The sequence below is a fragment of the Salmo salar genome, chromosome ssa01, assembly GCF_905237065.1.
Source record: "Salmo salar chromosome ssa01, Ssal_v3.1, whole genome shotgun sequence".
NCBI lineage: Eukaryota > Metazoa > Chordata > Actinopteri > Salmoniformes > Salmonidae > Salmo > Salmo salar.
Genome location: NC_059442.1, coordinates 2,839,710 through 2,853,609, shown reverse-complemented (window position 1 = coordinate 2,853,609; position 13,900 = coordinate 2,839,710). Strand labels below are relative to the sequence as shown.

Genomic DNA, 13,900 nt, shown 5'->3' with positions numbered 1-13,900 from the left:
GTCAGGGTTCCATAGCCACAGGCAGAACAGTTGAAACTGGAGCAGTAGCACGACCAGGTGGACTGGGGACAGCAAGGAGTCATCAGGCCAGGTAGTCCTGAGGCATGGTCCTAGGGCTCAGGTCCTTCGAGAGAGAGAAAAAGAAAGAAAGAAAGAGTATATTTAAATTCCACAGGACACCGGATAAGACAAGAGAAATACTCCAGATATGACAGACTGACCCTAGCCCCGACACATAAACTATTGCAGCATCAATACTGGAGGCTGAGATAGGAGGGGTCGGGAGACACTGTCGCCCCGTCCCGACGTTATCCCTGGACAGGGCCAAACAGGGAGGATATAACCCCACCCACTTTGCCAAAGCACAGCCCCCACACCACTAGAAGGATATCTTCAAACCACCAACTTACTACCCTGAGACAAGGCCGAGAATAGCCCACGAAGATCTCCCCCACGGCACGAACCCGAGGGGGGCCGCCAACCCGGACAGGAAGATCACGTCAGTGACTCAACCCACTCAAGTGACGCAACCCTCCTAGGGACGACATGGAAGAGCACCAGTAAGCCAGTGACTCAGCCCCTGTAATAGGGTTGGAGGCAGAGAATCCCAGTGGAGAGAAAGGAACTGGCCAGGCAGAGGTTCGTTGCTCCAGGGCCTTTCCATTCACCTTCACACTCCTGGGCCAGGCTACACTCAATCATAGGACCTACTGAAGAGATGAGTCTTCAATAAAGACTTAAAGGTCGAGACCGAGTCTGCGTCTCTCACATGGATAGGCAGACCATTCCATAAAAATGGAGCTCTATAGGCTAAAGCCCTGCCTCCAGTTGTTTGCTTAGAAATTCTAGGGACAGTTAGGAGGCCTGCGTCTTGTGACCGTAGCGTACGTGTAGGTATGTACGGCAGGACCAAATCGGAAAGATAGGTAGAAGCAAGCCCATGTAATGCTTTGTAGGTTAGCAGTAAACCTTGAAATCAGCCCTTGCCTTAACAGGAAGCCAATGTAGAGAGCTAGCACTGGAGTAATATGATCACATTTTTTGGTTCTTGTCAAGATTCTAGCAGCCGTGTTTAGCACTAATTGAAGTTTATTTAGTGCCTTATCCGGGTAGCTAGAAAGTAGAGCTTTGCAGTAGTCTAATCTAGAAGTGATAAAAGCATGGATTCATTTTTCTGCTCATTTTTGGACAGAAAGTTTCGGATTTTGGGGAATTTTGGGGCTTCACCATGTTTCATCGAAATGTACAGCTGTGTGTCATCTGCTTAGTAGTGAAAGTTAACATTATGTTTCCAAATGACATCACCAAGAGGTAAAATATATAGTGAAAACAATAGTGATTCAAACGGAGCCTTGAGGAACACAAACATTTACAGTTGATTTGTCAGAGGACAAACCATCTATAAAGACAAACTGATATCTTTCCGACAGATAAGATCTAAACCAGGCCGGAACTTTTCCGTGCAAACCAATTTGGGTTTCCAATAGCACCAAAAGAATGTGGTGATCGATGGTATCAAAAGCAGCCCTAAGGTCTAGGAGCACGAGGACAGATGCAGAGCCTCGGTCTGACGCCATTAAAGGGTCATTTACCACCTTCACAAGTGCTGTCTCAGTGCTATGATGGGGGCTAAAACCAGACGGAAGCGTTTCGTATTCGTATATATTGTTTGTCTTCAGGAAGGCAGTGAGTTGCTGCGCCGACAGATTTTTTCAAAATGTTTTGAGAGGAATGGGAGATTCGATATAGGCCGATAGTTCTTTATATTTTATGGGTCAAGGTTTGGCTTTTTCAAGAGAGGCTTTATTTTAGTGAGCTTGGTACACATCCGGTGGATAGAGAGCCATTTATTATGTTCAACATAGGAGGGCCAAGCACAGGAAGCAGCTCTTTCAGTAGTTTAGTTGGATTAGGGTCCAGTACGCAGCTTGAAGGTTTAGTGGCCATGACTATTTTCATCAATATGTCAATAGATATAGTACTAAAACACTTGAGTGTCTCCCTCGATCCTAGGTCCTGGCAGTGTTGCGCAGACTCAGGACAACGCAGATTTAAAGAGAAGTCCGTAATTTGCTTTCTAATGATCATGATCTTTTCCTCAAAGAAGTTTATGAATTTATCACTGCTGAATTGAAAGCCATCCTCTCTTGGCGAATGCTGCTTTTTAGTTAGCTTTGCGACAGTATCAAAAAGAAATGTTCAGTTGTTCTTACTTTCCTCAATTAAGTTGGAAAAATAGGATGATCGAGCAGCAGTGAGGGCTCTTCGATACTGCACGGTACTGTCTTTCCAAGCTAGTCGGAAGACTTCCAGTTTGGTGTGGCGCCATTTCCGTTCCAATTTTCTGGAAGCTTGCTTCAGAGCTTGTGTATTTTCTGTATACCAGGGAGCTAGTTTCTTCTGAGAAATGTTTTTTGTTTTTAGGGGTGCGACTGCATCTAGGGTATTACGCAAGGTTAAATTGAGTTCCTCAGTTAGGTGGATAACTGATTTTTGTACTCTGATGTCCTTGGGTAGGTGGAGGGAGTCTGGAAGGGCATCTAGGAATCTTTGGGTTGTCTGAGAATTTATAGCACGACTTTGATGATCCTTGGTTGGGGTCTGAGCAGATTATTTGTTGCGATTGCAAATGTAATAAAATGGTGGTCCGATAGTCCAGGATTATGAGGAAAAACATTAAGATCCACAACATTTATTCCACGGACAAAACTATGTCCAGAGTATGACTGTGGCAGTGAGTAGGTTCTGAGACATGTTGGACAAAACCCACTGAGTCGATGATGGCTCCGAAAGCTTTTTGGAGTGGGTCTGTGGACTTTTCCATGTGAATATTAAAGTCACCAAAATTAGAATATTATCTGCGATGACTACAAGATCCGATAGGAATTCAGTGAGGAACGCTGCATATGGCCCAGGAGTCCTGTAAACAGTAGCTATAAAAAGTGATTGAGTAGGCTGCATACATTTCATGACTAAAAGCTCAACAGATGAAAACGCAGTCGTTTTTTTGTAAATTGAAGTTTGCTATATTAAATGTTAGCAACACCTCCGCCTTGCGGGATGCACGGGGGATATGGTCACTAGTGTAACCAGGAGGTGAGGCCTCATTTAACACAGTAAATTCATCAGGTTTAAGCCATGTTTCAGTCAGGCCAATCACATCAAGATTATGATCAGGGATTAATTAGTTGACTAGAACTGCCTTGGAAGTGAGGGATCTAACATTAAGTAGCCCTATTTTGAGATGTGAGATATCACAATCTCTTTCAATAATGGCAGAAATGGAGGAGGTCTTTATTCCATTGAGATTGCTGAGCTGACTACACTGACTGTGCTAGTGGCAGACTCCACTAAGCTGGCAGGCTGGCTAACAGCCTGCTGCCTGGCCTGCACCCTATCTCATTGTGAGCTAGGGTAGTTAGAGCCCTGTCTAAGTTCATAGATAAGATGAGAGCACCCCTCCAGCTAGGATGGAGTCCGTCACTCCTCAGCAGGCCAGGCTTGGTCCTGTTTGTTGGTGAGTCCCAGAAAGAGGGCCAATAATTTACAAATTCTATCTTTTGCTAGGGGCAGAAAACAGTTTTCAACTAGCGATTGAGTTGTGAGACTCTGCTGTAGAGCTCATCACTCCCCTGACCGGGAGGAGGCCAGAGACAATTACTCGATGCCGACACATCTTTCTAGCTGATTTACACGCTGAAGCTATGTTACGCTTGGTGACCTCTGACTGTTTCATCCTAACATCGCTTGGTGCCGATGTGGATAACAATATTTCTATACTCTCTACACTCGCCAGTTTTTTGCCATAGCCAGCACCATCTTCAGATTAGCCTTAACGTCGGTAGCCCGTGCCCCCTGGTAAACAGTGTATGATCGCTGGATGATTGGTTTTAAGTATAATACTGCGGGTAATGGAGACGCCAATGACTGGGTTTTCAATTTGTCAGAGCTAATGGTGGGAAGCTTCGGCGTCTCAGACCCCGTAACGGGAGGATTAGAGACCAGAGAAGGCTCGCCTCAGACCCCGTAACGGAGGAGGAGAGACCAGAGAAGGCTCGGCCTCAGACCCCGTACGGGAGGAGGAGAGACCAGAGAAGGCTCGGACTCTGACCCCGTAACGGAGGAGGAGACCAGAGAAGGCTCGACTCTGACCCCGTAACGGGAGGGAGTAGAGACTAGAGAAGGTCTCGGCCTCTGACTCCGACCCGTTGCTTAATGGGGAGAACCGGTTGAAAGTTTCTGTCGGCTGAATGAGCGACACCGGTTGAGCATTCCTACAGCATTTCCTTCCAGAAGCCATGAGAAAATTGTCCGACTGCGGGGACTGTGCGATGGGATTTATACTACCATCTGTACTTATTGGTGGCACAGACGCTGTTTCATCCTTTTCCAACAGTCATGGCAAAAAGTTTTGAGAATGACACAAATATTAATTTTCACAAAGTCTGCTGCCTCTGTTTGCATGATGGCAATTTGCATATACTCCAGAATGTTATGAAGAGTGATCAGATGAATTGCAATTAATTTCAAAGTCCCTATTTGCCATGCAAATGAACTGAATCCCCAAAAAAACATTTCTCCTGCATTTCAGCCCTGCCACAAAGTACCAGCTGACATCATGTCAGTGATTCTCTCGTCAACACAGGTGTGAGTGTTGACGAGGACAAGGCTGGAGATCCCTCTGTCATGCTGATTGAGTTCGAATAACAGACTGGAAGCTTCGAAAGGAGGGTGGTGCTTGGAATCATTGTTCTTCCTCTGTCAATCATGGTTACCTGTAAGGAAATACGTGCCGTCATCATTGCTTTGCAAAAAAGGGCTTCACAGGATATTGCTGCCAAGTAAGATTGCACCTAAATCAACCATTTATCGGATCATGAAGAACTTCAAGGAGAGCGGTTCAATTGTTGTGAGGAAGGCTTCAGGGTGCCCAAGAAAGTCCAGCAAGCACCAGGACCGTCTCCTAAAGTTGATTCAGCTGTGGGATTGGGGCACCACTAGTACAGAGCTTGCTCAGCAATGGCAGCAGGCAGGTGTGAGTGCATCTGCACGCACAGTGAGGCGAAGACTTTTGGAGGATGGACTGGTGTCAGGAAGGGCAGCAAAGAAACCACTTCTCCAGGAACAACATCAGGGACAGACTGATATTCTGCAAAAGGTACAGGGATTGGACTGCTGAGGACTGGGGTAAAGTCATTTTCTCTGATGAATCCCCTTTCCGATTGTTTGGGGCATCCGGAAAAAAGCTTGTCCGGAGAAGACAAGGTGAGCGCTACCATCAGTCCTGTGTCATGCCAACAGTAAAGCATCCTGAGACCATTCATGTGTGGGGTTGCTTCTCAGCCAAGGGAGTGGGCTCACTCACAATTTGGCCTAAGAACACAGCCATGAATAAAGAATGGTACCAACACATCCTCCGAGAGCAACTTCTCCCAACCATCCAGGAAGAGTTTGGTGACAAACAATGCCTTTTCCAGCATGATGGAGCACCTTGCCATAAGGAAAAAGTGATAACTAAGTGGCTCGGGAACAAAACATCGATATTTTGGGTCCATGGCCAGGAAACTCCCCGGACCTTAATCCCATTGAGAACTTGTGGTCAATCCTCAAGAGGCAGGTGGACAAACAAAACGCACAAATTCTGACTAACTCCAAGCATTGATTATGCAAGAATGGGCTGCCATCAGTCAGGATGTGGCCCAGAAGTTAATTGACAGCATGCCAGGACGGATTGCAAAGGTCTTGAAAAGAAGGGTCAACACTGCAAATATTGACTCTTGCATCAACTTCATGTAATTGTCAATAAAAGCCTTTGACACTTATGAAATGCTTGTAATTATACTTCAGTATTCCATAGTAACATCTGACAAAATATTTGAAGACACTGAGGCAGCAAACTTAGTGGAAATTAATATTTGTGTCATTCTCGAAAACTTTTGGCCACGACTGTACACATAAATTACCCTTGCCTCGACGATTGCAGCACAGCTCTCCTCGCCATAAGGCGATCGTTCTCCTGTATATTATGTAGTACAGCGACTGCAATTAGAAGGCATAATGTTAATAATGTTACTACTTAGCTTCGGCTGGTGAGGTCCTGACAAATGACGTCCAGATAAAGCATCCGGGGTGAAAAAGTTGAATGAAAAAAAGTTGAGCAAGTGGAAAAATTAAAATATAAAACGTTTATGAAAAAATAAAAACCGTAAAGTTGTCAGGTAGCAAAGTAACGTTAGCAACAAACTGCACAGCAGCACGTTAACAAGTCTACAAGTTGTGACCGGAAATGACGCAAAACCAGTACATTACCTGTTTGATGGGTCGTTCGAGGTCGTAGCGGGATTTCTTATAATGTCCAGATTAGTGTCCCACTCCTTGAAAGAGTCAGCTGTAGCCTCTAGCTCAGTGGGGATGTCGCCTGTAATCCATGGATATGTACGTACCGTCACTGTGGGGACGACGTCCTCGATGCCCTTATTAATGAAGCCGGTGACTGATTTGGAAAACTCCTCAATGTCATTGGATGAATCCCGGGAGGGAGGGATGGAGGGAGAGGAGGAGAGATGAGCTGGTCCATGCCAAGGCAGAGAGAAGGAGAGAGAGATAGAGAGAGAGAGAAAACATTGTGTGTTTAAAACAACAGACAGCAGATTTACCTCTTTAACATCAAATCAAACTGTTGAGGAGCCTTTTGGACCTAGACTTGCGCTCCGGTACCGCTTGCCGTGCGGTAGCATGGAAAACAGTCTATAACTTGGGTGACTGGAGTCTCTGACAATTTTCTGGGCTTTCCTCTGACACCGCCTTTATATAGGTCCTGGATGGCAGGGAAGCTTGGCCCCAGTGATGTACTGGGCCGTTTGCACTACCCTCTGTAGTGCCTTACGGTCAGATGCCGAGCTTGCCATACCAGGCGGTAATGCAACCGGTCAGGATGCTCGATGGTGCAGCCCTACCTTGTCTGACCAATAGAACCATCAGAATCCTAATTTCAGTTAAACTAACGTCTTATTGGCCCATCTTAACAAGTCAAGTCAGTTAAGAACAAATTCTTATTTACAATGAAGGCCTACCAAAGGCAAAGGGCCTCCTGTGTGGACGACGCGGTTGGGCTTACAAAATATAAATAAATTAAATTAAAATATAGGACAAAACACATCACGACAAGAGAGACAACACAACATAAAGAGAGACCTAAGACAACAAGAGAGCATGGCAGCAACACATGACAACACAGCATTGTAGCAACACAACATGACAACACAGCATTGTAGCAACACAACACGACAACAACATGGTAGCAACACAACATGGCAGCAGCACAACATGATAGTACACACATTATTGGGCACAGACAACAGCACAAAGTGCAAGAAGGTAGAGACAACAATACATCACACAAAGAAGTCAAAACTGTCAGTAAGAGTGTCAATGATTGAGTCTTTGAATGAAGAGATTAAGATAAAACTGTAAAGTTTGAGTGTTTGTTAAAGCTCGTTCCAGTCGCTAATTTAGGGTGACCATATTTTAGTTTTCAAAAAAGAGAACATGTCCGGGAATAATAGGACGTATTGTGGATCTTCTGTTTTACCTGCTCTCACAAAATAGTCAGTTAAATTTACCTGACGAACTCTCTCCCTTTAGCTGCAATTTTGTGTTTTGCGGAGCTTATGTGGGCTTCTAGGTCGCTAGCACCTTTATTTGACACTGACACGTACGTGCCAGCTTTGCAGGTCCATGCATTCTGCTTCACACGGATCCCGACCAAGACGAAAACACGGGAATTTTCTCTGTAAATCGTCTGTGAATTTACATTTGCGTTAGGGCATTTTTACGCTGTTCTGGAGCCATGTGCCACTGTTGACAAGCAAGCTGCTGCTCTGTCTCTTGGCTGTTGCCATGGTGAGGGTAATGATTGAGATGCAGTTTGACCAATGTTTGCGTAGGCCCTACATGACCCACCAATGGTGGCGTGTGAGAAGGCGGGACCTAAAGAGAAAGGTCAAAGCAATGCAAAACCCCAAAAACGCACACAATGAATGGCGACTGTAGAAAGCAAAAGGCGAATCCCGGACATTTTGGGCGATTTAGAAATCCTGTCCGGACGCATTTTTTTAGGTCCAAAAAGAGGAAGTATGGTCCCCCTACGCTACTTCCATACTGGCCTTGTGTCTACACATTTTACAGAAACAGCATCCCTCGTCGAACTGTATTCCAGTCACTTCCATAAGAAAAAACGCACATTTCCATTGATCACAGTAGTGGGGAACACTCACTTTTTTTGGTATTGTGTGTGATTCGTCAACTGCAGTGAAATGGGCTGACATGCTAACCTCCTCATGGCTGACATGCTAACCTCCTCATGGCTGACATGCTAACCTCCTCATGGCTGACATGCTAACCTCCTCATGGCTGACATGCTAACCTCCTCATGGCTGACATGCTAACCTCCTGATGGTCTGACATGCTAACCTCCTCATGGCTGACATACTAACCTCCTGATGGCTGACACCTAACCTCCTCATGGCTGACATGCTAACCTCCTCATGGCTGACATACTAACCTCCTCATGGCTGACATGCTAACCTCCTCATGGCTGACATACTAACCTCCTGATGGCTGACATGCTAACCTCCTCATGGGCTGACATGCTAACCTCCTCAATGGCTGACATGCTAACCTCCTCATGGCTGACATGCTAACCTCCTCATGGGCTGACATGCTAACCTCCTCATGGGCTGACATGCTAACCTCCTCATGGGCTGACATGCTAACCTCCTCATGGCTGACATACTTACCTCCTCATGGGCTGACATGCTAACCTCCTCATGGGCTGACATGCTAACCTCCTCATGGGCTGACATGCTAACCTCCTCATGGCTGACATACTAACCTCCTCATGGCTGACATGCTAACCTCCCCTCATGGCTGACATGCTAACCTCCTCATGGCTGACATGCTAACCTCCTCATGGCTGACATACTAACCCTCCACATGGCTGACATGCTAACCTCCTCATGGCTGACATGCTAACCTCCTCATGGCTGACATGCTAACCTCTTGATGGCTGACATACTAACCTCCTCATGGCTGACATGCTAACCTCCCTCATGGCTGACATGCTAACCTCCCTCATGGCTGACATGCTAACCTCCTCATGGGCTGACATACTAACCTCCTCATGGCTGACATGCTAACCTCCTCATGGGCTGACATACTAACCTCCTCATGGCTGACATGCTAACCTCCTCATGGCTGACATGCTAACCTCCTCATGGCTGACATGCTAACCTCTTGATGGCTGACATACTAACCTCCTCATGGCTGACATGCTAACCTCCTCATGGGCTGACATGCTAACCTCCTCATGGCTGACATGCTAACCTCCTCATGGGCTGACATACTAACCTCCTCATGGCTGACATGCTAACCTCCTCATGGCTGACATGCTAACCTCCTCATGGCTGACATGCTAACCTCTTGATGGCTGACATACTAACCTCCCTCATGGCTGACATGCTAACCTCCTCATGGCTGACATGCTAACCTCCTCATGGCTGACATGCTAACCTCCTCATGGGCTGACATACTAACCTCCTCATGGCTGACATGCTAACCTCCTCATGGGCTGACATGCTAACCTCCTCATGGCTGACATGCTAACCTCCTCATGGCTGACATACTAACCTCCTCATGGCTGACATACTAACCTCCTCATGGCTGACATACTAACCTCCTCATGGCTGACATACTAACCTCCTCTGGGCTGACATGCTAACCTCCTCATGGCTGACATACTAACCTCCCTCATGGCGGACATGCTAACCTCCTCATGGCTGACATACTAACCTCCCTCATGGCTGACATACTAACCTCCTCATGGCTGACATGCTAACCTCCTCATGGCTGACATGCTAACCTCCTCATGGCTGACATACTAACCTCCTCATGGCTGACATGCTAACCTCCTCATGGGCTGACATGCTAACCTCCCTCATGGCTGACATGCTAACCTGAAACTGCATTTTCAACATGTCTGATTAATTTAGGAGACAATAAAAACAACAAATACTTAAAGAAAAATGATATTACAGTATAATCCAGCCTTATTGGGTGAGCAAGTGTTCAGTCCGGCCTCTGCCCAGCCTGGCCTTGCCATGGCTTTTGCCTCTGGAAGATTGTGTATCTAGTATGTATTCTTATTGCTATGTAGAAGGCATGTTATAAACACAAATCAATCGTTTAATCAGTATAGAAAGATACAACATGTTGCATTTATTCTATATTTCCTAGTTGGGTGTAGTCCATAAAACCATCTAGTGTGGGGTTTATGCTTCAGACTGTATTGGACAGACCAGTTGAATCATGTTTTGTAGAAGTGATGGTGGAGGCGCCTTCCAGCTCCTCCTCTTCTCTCTTCCTCATCCTCCCCAGCTCTGCTTAAAGACTCCAGCCGGCTGAAATCGGATGTTTCCAACTGCCTGCAGCTCGCGGCTCCACATCACGGAGAGAGGATATCGAAGCAGAGCTGCTTTTCTTTCACGCGCCACTACGATCCCGTACACCGCGCAGCGCGGCGTGGGACTCGAGCTGTACTTCACCTCCAACCAACCAGCGAGAGTCAGCAGTTTCTTCTCTCCCGGTCCTTACCAGAACTGTCTAAAGACCAGAGAGAGAGAGAGAGACATGATCACCTGGATGATATAGCCATCAACTATATTTTTAGATGGTTACAACAGCAGAACACGACGCAGTGAAAAGGGATTTAGACTCTATACCGAATAGACCGTTTTGGAGGGATCTCTCTCCGACTTGTTAAGGATTTGATTTTAGAACTACACAATATTACAACAACATACCCACACCAACTCTTCTGGATGGATTTATCAATATATAGGTTTTTTGGTCGTTTTTTGTGATAATTTACTCTTATAAAGGATTGCTGTCAAAACGGGATTACAGAAACATATTACAATCCTTGGGTAAGACTGATTTGCATATAATGGTTTATGTCATTAATGGTCATTGTTATTCTATTGTTGTTCCATTGAGAGAGAACGTTGGCTGATTATGAGCTAGTATGGCACTTCCATGAGTCAGTCAGTCAGTCAGACAGACAGACAGACAGACAGACAGACAGACAGACAGACAGACAGACAGACAGACAGACAGACAGACAGACAGACAGACACCAGTTAAACTGGGTATGTGAACAGCATAAGCAAGCATGTCTCCCGATGAGCTATCTACTTTCAGAGCTTGTCTGTTCCTGGTCCCCCGTGGCCCGTACCCCGGACATGTGTTGGAGAGAGCGGGGATGTCAGCCTATCAGTATTCTCTGCTGTCTGGACGCATATATAGCAGCGCCATGTGCACTGCGGTACATTGCGATACACTGTGCTGCTGTAATACTAAGTAGATTCCTCAGAGCCCCATACTATTTTTATAACTTATTTTAGTGTTTGATGTTACAGAACTTGGCAGGCTGTTACAGACAGGGATTGGGTTAGGGTTAGGGTTAGGGTTAGGGTTAGGGTGACATGATGTTACAGAACTTGGCAGGCTGTTAGCAGACAGGGATTGGGTTAGGGTTAGGATTGGTATACAGGGATTGGTGGATGTGATGTGCTCTCCAGGTTCACAATAACTGATGTATTTCAGATTCTAATTGGTTCATTATCATCATAAAAATCATAAAAATATACATAATTTATTCTGCTACGGCCATGTCTTCAGTGCTGCTTCACCAACCCTAACCCTAACCCTAACCCTAACCCTAACCCATGTCTTCAATGCTGCTTCACCCCAACCCTAAACCTTATTTTGCCATTGATGCCTTTAGCCATGTTCATCTTCCATGCTGTGAATTAAGGTTGATGTCGCCTAGTGAACAGAGCACATCCTCCGCTACATGAGACCCCTCTCCCCAGTCAGTCAGTAGCCCGGTGCACAGAGCACATCCTCCGCTACAATGGACCCCTCTCCCCAGTCAGTAGCCCGGTGCACAGAGCACATCCTCCGCTACATGAGACCCCTCTCCCCCAGTCAGTCAGTAGCCCGGGCACAGAGCACATCCTCCGCTACATGAGACCCCTCTCCCCCAGTCAGTCAGTAGCCCGGTGCAGAGCACATCCTCCGCTACATGAGACCCCTCTCCCCAGTCAGTAGCCCGGTGCACAGAGCACATCCTCCGCTCACATGAGACCCCTCTCCCCCAGTCAGTCATAGCCCCGGTGCTCAAGCACATCCTCCGGTTCTAACCCCTCTCCCCCAGTCGTCTCCCGTTGCACACACATCCTCCCTACATAACCCCTCTCCCCCATCATCATGCCGGTGCACAACACTCCTCCGCTACATGAGACCCTCTCCCCAATCAGTGCCTTGTGCTCAGAGCACATCCTCCACCTACATAACCCCTCTCCCCAGTCAGTCAGTAGCCCGGTGCACAGAGCACATCCTCCCTTTAACCCCTCCCAGTCATCGCCCGGGTGCACCAGACACATCCTCTTATCATAACCCCTCTCTCCGCCAGTCAGTCAGTAGCCCGGTGCACAGACACATCCCTCCGCTACTAATACCCCTCTCCCCAGTCAGCTAGCCGTCCACAGGCACTCCTCCGCTACATGAGACCCCTCTCCACCTTAGCCGGTGCTCCACATCCTCCGCTACATACCCCTCTCCCGGTCAGTGCCCGGTGCACAGGCACATCCTCCACTACATGAGACCCTCTCCCCCAGTCTGCCCGGTGCACCACATCCTCCCTACATGAGACCCCTCTACCCCATCAGTACCGGTGCACAACACATCCTCTGCTACATGAAACCCCTCTCCACCAGTCAGTCATAGCCCGGTGCACAGAGCACTCCTCCATCCACAATGACCCCTCTCCCCAGTCAGTACCTCACAACATCCTCCAGCTACATGAACCCCTCTCTCCACCAGTCAGTCAGCGCCAGTCACAGCACATCCTCCACATACCCTTCCCCAGTCAGTCAATAGCCCGATTGCACAGAGCACATCCTCCGCTACAATGAGACCCCTCTCCCCAGCCAGTCAGTAGCCCGGTGCACAGAGCACATCCTCCGCTTGAGACCCCTCTCCACCAGTCAGTCAGTAGCCCGGTGCAGAGCACATCCTCTCCGCTACATGAGGCCCCTCTCCCCAGTCAGTCAGTAGCCCGCACAGAGCGTCATCCTCCGCTACACGAGACCCCTCTCCCCCAGTCAGTAGCCCGGTGTACAGAGCACATCCTCCACTACATGAGACCCCTCTCCACCAGTCAGTCAGCGGCCCGGTGCACAGAGCACATCCTCCGCTACATGAGACCCCTCTCCCCAGTCAGTCAGTAGCCGGTGCACAGAGCATCCTCCGCTCCAATGGACCCCTCTCCCCCAGTCAGTAGCCCGGTGCACAGAGCACATCCTCCGCTACATGAGACCTCTCTCCCCAGTCAGTCAGTAGCCCGGGCACAGAGCACATCCTCCGCTACATGAGACCCCTCTCCCCAGTCAGTCAGTAGCCCGGTGCACAGAGCACATCCTCCGCTACATGAGACCCCTCTCCCCCAGTCAGTAGCCCGGTGCACAGAGCACATCCTCCGCTACATGAGACCCCTCTCCCCCAGTCAGTCAGTAGCCCGGGCACAGAGCACATCCTCCGCTACATGAGACCCCTCTCCCCAGTCAGTCAGTAGCCCGGTGCACAGAGCACATCCTCCGCTACATGAGACCCCTCTCCCCAGTCAGTAGCCCGGTGCACAGAGCACATCCTCCGCTACATGAGACCCCTCTCTCCCCAGTCAGTAGCCCGGTGCACAGAGCACATCCTCCACTACATGAGACCCCTCTCCCCCAGTCAGTAGCCCGGTGCACAGAGCACATCCTCCAGCACATGAGACCCC

At 48.0% G+C, this 13,900-nt stretch overlaps 1 protein-coding gene across 2 annotated transcripts in view; it reads left to right on the top strand.

The window, feature by feature from the left end:
• The first annotated feature begins 10,674 nt into the window (after positions 1-10,674).
• Positions 10,675-13,900, top strand: part of LOC106560212 (fibroblast growth factor receptor 3) — a 150,532-nt gene continuing 147,306 nt past the window's right edge. For both annotated transcript variants that reach the window (XM_045705487.1, XM_045705479.1), the window contains exon 1: positions 10,675-10,982. The gene's annotated coding sequence lies outside the window, so the exon portion shown is untranslated. The remainder of the gene's footprint in view (positions 10,983-13,900) is intronic.